This window comes from Pseudophryne corroboree, chromosome 4, assembly GCF_028390025.1.
Source record: "Pseudophryne corroboree isolate aPseCor3 chromosome 4, aPseCor3.hap2, whole genome shotgun sequence".
Lineage (NCBI taxonomy): Eukaryota > Metazoa > Chordata > Amphibia > Anura > Myobatrachidae > Pseudophryne > Pseudophryne corroboree.
In genome coordinates, this window is record NC_086447.1 from 912,946,761 (window position 1) to 912,951,681 (window position 4,921).

Consider the following 4,921-nt stretch of genomic DNA (forward strand, 5'->3'; position numbering starts at 1 on the left):
ACGAGGGGGATTACATGGTCTCCCTGGACATCAAGGATGCTTACCTGCATGTCCCCATTTACCCTCCTCACCAGGAGTACCTCAGATTTGTGGTACAGGACTGTCACTATCAGTTCCAGACGCTGCCGTTTGGGTTATCCACAGCGCCGAGGGTCTTTACCAAGGTAATGGCCGAAATGATGATACTCCTTCGGAAAAAGGGTGTTTTAATTATCCCGTACTTGGACGATCTCCTGATAAAGGCGAGATCCAAGGAACAGTTGTTGGTGGGGGTAGCACTTTCTCGGGAAGTGCTGCAGCAGCACGGCTGGATTCTCAATATTCCAAAGTCACAGCTGGTCCCGACGACACGTCTTCTGTTCCTGGGAATGATTCTGGACACAGACCAGAAAAAAGTGTTTCTTCCAGTGGAAAAAGCAGAGAAGTTGTCATCTCTAGTCAGAAACCTCCTAAAACCAGGACAGGTGTCGGTGCATCAATGCACGCGTGTCCTGGGAAAAATGGTAGCTTCATACGAAGCAATTCCATTCGGCAGGTTCCACGCAAGAACCTTCCAGTGGGACCTGTTGGACAAGTGGTCCGGGTCGCATCTTCAGATGCAGCAGCGGATAACCCTGTCGCCAAGGACCAGGGTGTCTCTACTGTGGTGGCTGCAGAGTGCTCATCTCCTAGAGGGCCGCAGATTCGGAATACAGGACTGGGTCCTGGTGACCACGGATGCCAGCCTTCGGGGATGGGGAGCAGTCACACTAGGAAGAAATTTCCAGGGACTGTGGTCAAATCAGGAGATTTCACTACACATAAATATTCTGGAGCTAAGAGCCATTTACAATGCCCTAAGCCAAGCAAGACCCCTGCTTCAAAACCAGCCGGTACTGATCCAATCGGTCAACATCACGGCGGTCGCCCATGTAAACAGACAGGGCGGCACAAGAAGCAGGAGGGCAATGGCAGAAGCCACAAGGATTCTCAGATGGGCGGAAAATCACGTGTTAGCACTGTCAGCAGTGTTCATTCCGGGAGTGGACAACTGGGAAGCAGACTTCCTCAGCAGGCACGACCTCCACCCGGGAGAGTGGGGACTTCATCCAGAAGTCTTCCAATTGATTGTAAACCGTTGGGAAAGATCACAGGTGGATATGATGGCGTCCCGCCTCAACAAAAAACTAAAAAGATATTGCGCCAGGTCAAGGGACCCTCAGGCGATAGCTGTGGACGCTCTAGTGACACCGTGGGTGTACCAGTCGGTTTATGTGTTTCCTCCTCTGCCTCTCATTCCCAAGGTACTGAGAATAATACGAAGGGGAGGAGTGAGAACTATATTCGTGGTTCTGGATTGGCCAAGAAGGGCTTGGTACCCGGAACTTCAAGAGATGCTCTCAGAGGACCCATGGCCTCTACCGCTAAGACGGGACCTGCTGCAGCAGGGGCCCTGCCTGTTCCAAGACTTACCGCGGCTGCGTTTGACGGCATGGCGGTTGAACACCGGATCCTGAAGGAAAAGGGCATTCCGGAGGAAGTCATCCCTACCCTGATCAAAGCCAGGAAGGATGTAACTGCAAAACATTATCACCGCATTTGGCGGAAATATGTTGCTTGGTGTGAGGCCAGGAAGGCCCCAACGGAGGAATTTCAACTGGGTCGATTCCTGCATTTCCTTTTTGTCAAGGGAGTTCTGCATATTCAGTCTCCTTACGTGCCTCCAGTGGCACCTTGGGATCTCAGTGTGGTTTTGGTATTCCTGAAGTCACATTGGTTCGAGCCACTTAAAACCGTGGATTTTAAATATCTCACGTGGAAAGTGGTCATGTTGTTGGCACTGGCTTCGGCCAAGCGTGTATCAGAATTGGCGGCTTTGTCATGTAAAAGCCCGTATCTGATTTTCCATATGGATAGGGCAGAGTTGAAGACTCGTCCTCAGTTTCTCCCAAAGGTGGTATCAGCTTTTCACTTGAACCAACCTATTGTGGTGCCTGCGGCTACTAGGGACTTGGAAGATTCCAAGTTGCTGAACGTAGTCAGGGCCCTGAAAATTTATGTTTCCAGGACGGCTGGAGTCAGGAAGACTGACTCGCTGTTTATCCTGTATGCACCCAACAAGCTGGGTGCTCCTGCTTCTAAGCAGACTATCGCGTGCTGGATTTGTAGCGCTATTCAGCTGGCACATCCTGCGGTGGGATTACCGCAGCCTAAATCAGTAAAAGCCCTTTCCACAAGGAAGGTGGGCTCATCTTGGGCGGCTGCCCGAGGGGTCTCGGCTTTACAACTTTGCCGAGCTGCTACTTGGTCAGGGGCAAACATGTTTGCTAAATTCTACAAATTTGATACCCTGGCTGAGGAGGACCTTGAGTTCTCTCATTCGGTGCTGCAGAGTCATCCGCACTCTCGCGCCCGTTTGGGAGCTTTGGTATAATCCCCATGGTCCTTACGGAGTCCCCAGCATCCACTAGGACGTCAGGGAAAATAAGAATTTACTCACCGGTAATTCTATTTCTCGTAGTCCGTAGTGGATGCTGGGCGCCCATCCCAAGTGCGGATTGTCTGCAATACTTGTAAATAGTTATTGTTAACAAATCGGGTTATTGTTGAGAGCCATCTGTTCAGAGGCTCTGTTGTTATACTGTTAACTGGGTTAATTATCACGAGTTGTACGGTGTGATTGGTGTGGCTGGTATGAGTCTTACCCGGGATTCAAAATCCTTCCTTATTGTGTCAGCTCTTCCGGGCACAGTATCTTAACTGAGGTCTGGAGGAGGATCATAGGGGGAGGAGCCAGTGCACACCAGATAGACCTAAAGCTTTCTTTAATTGTGCCCAGTCTCCTGCGGAGCCGTCTATTCCCCCATGGTCCTTACGGAGTCCCCAGCATCCACTACGGACTACGAGAAATAGAATTACCGGTGAGTAAATTCTTATTTTCTGTGTCTATCAGCCATTCTTGGGGGGAAACTGTCTAATCAATACACTGTGTGTTTGTGGGGTATTTGATGTGTGTGTTTGTGACAACATGTCTAGGAACACTGTTTCATATGCTGCAGAGGATTTGTCTTCCCAGGAAGACTCCATACCATGTAATCAGGATTGCAGTGTTGTAGCGCAGATCCCTGCTAGACAGCCAGAATGGTTAGTCTCTCTGAGGCGGACTATTTCACAGATTTCTGACAGGGTTGCTAGCAGGGCCGGTGCCACCACTAGGCAGCTTTAGGCAGCTGCCTATGGGCGGCAGCGCTGGAAGGGCAGCACTAAGTGCAACTAAAATATAAATAAGTGACCGCGTTCCTCCTCAATCCCCCCTCCCTCCCGTCCCGATGACCGCGTAAGACCTGCTTTCTCCAACGGGTCCTGAAACCGTGCAAAGAGGCCACGGAGCTGCTGCAGCCAGAGGAGGAGGCTGGGGGCGGACCTTAACCGGGGACCATAAGCGGATTTACATTCATTGTGCAGGTTAGTTCTGTTGGGGGCACAGGTATAGCTGCGGTAGTGGCATGCAGCTAGGAAAGTCCTGCTTTTACACACTTTACACATCTCCCGTATGTCTTAAAGTTGCAGCCACGGTTGCATGAAGGGAAATGCTCCAAGTGCTGCCGCTGCACAGCCACTGAGAGCCAGGCTCAGGCACTTCAGGCAGTCTGGCGGACAGGGGTAGGCAGTTGGAGCTGCTTATGTGCTATGTTTACAATACAGATGCTCGGTTGGATTGCCTGCTAAAGCGCTTTGAATAAAGGGGTGGACGGGGCGAGTGCCGGATTATAGGCAGGGCAGACAGCCAGGGCACCCCACAGACTGACCCCTCCCCAACACTGCTGCAGAGATTACCCTAACTGCCGGCTCCAGTAATCAGCACAGTTGGTGAGTGCTGTTCATTAATTCAGTCCCTGTACAGAGTGGAGTGGGCGTGACTGACAATCGTAGCCCCGCCCCCTCATGGGACATAATGCCGTAAATTCGCGGGTGTATGTTGAAGGAGGCCTAATGCCATGAAGTGTCCGTTCACCAAAAAGATCTGATGCTGGAACAGGTAGTACCGCCCCCCCCCCCCCCCCCCTGCTCCAATTCTCTCACTCTTCTTGGCACTCTCTGACACTTTAGCACTCTGTCTCCTCTCCCTCTTCCTGTCCCTGACACCCTTTCTCTCTCTGACACCTTTTTGCTCACTCTGACACCCTTTGGGGTATATGAAATAGCGGGCGAATCGCGTCATTAGATCCGCCTCTGTATAATTCGCCCGCTATCGCCAGCCGCAGCCCTGTCGCCGGGACCCTGTATTCTCAATATTCAATGAAAAACTGATTCGCCCCTCCCGCAGGCGGATTACGGCCAATCGGCGAGTAGTGGGCGTACTGAATTCGCCTTCCCGCCGAAAGCAGCCCTTTATTAGGGCTTGTTTGCTGCATGTGCTCTGCAGCCATTTTGTGAACCTGCAGAGAGGTGTGAGGAGGTGCAGAGCTAGCAATTTGGTTGTTTGCTGTGGATATCGTTTGGACACCCCAGCAGGCTTTATTCCAGGACAGTCAGGAGGATTCCTGTTACCCCGGAGCAGAGCCATTTTAGGAGCTTTTACTACATTTGTAGGTAAGTACAGTGGCGCACCCAGGGGGGGTTTCCGAGTACCCAGAAACCCCCCTCCACTAAAAAAAAAAAAAAATAATATTATTTTTTTTTTACATATAGCTGCATGAGTATTATTAATGACTGTCAAGCATCCTCTGCAGCCTGCTGTCTTCCTGGTGGCACTTGCAAGTGCAATAAAAGTTGACTTTATTTTAATTAAAGTACATATTTATCCATGTGCATACATATATACACATACATACATACATACATTTAAACACACACACACACATATGATATACATATATACATATATATATACATGTGTATATATGTGTACTGTATGTGTGTGTACATATTATATATATAT

At 50.1% G+C, this 4,921-nt stretch overlaps 1 protein-coding gene across 1 annotated transcript in view; it reads left to right on the forward strand.

Annotated features, from left to right (window-relative positions):
• Positions 1 to 4,258: 4,258 nt before the first annotated feature.
• The window catches only part of LOC134910671 (serine/arginine repetitive matrix protein 1-like), a 9,358-nt gene continuing 8,695 nt past the window's right edge, over positions 4,259 to 4,921 (forward strand). The window contains exon 1 of the mRNA XM_063918976.1: positions 4,259 to 4,572. The gene's annotated coding sequence lies outside the window, so the exon portion shown is untranslated. The remainder of the gene's footprint in view (positions 4,573 to 4,921) is intronic.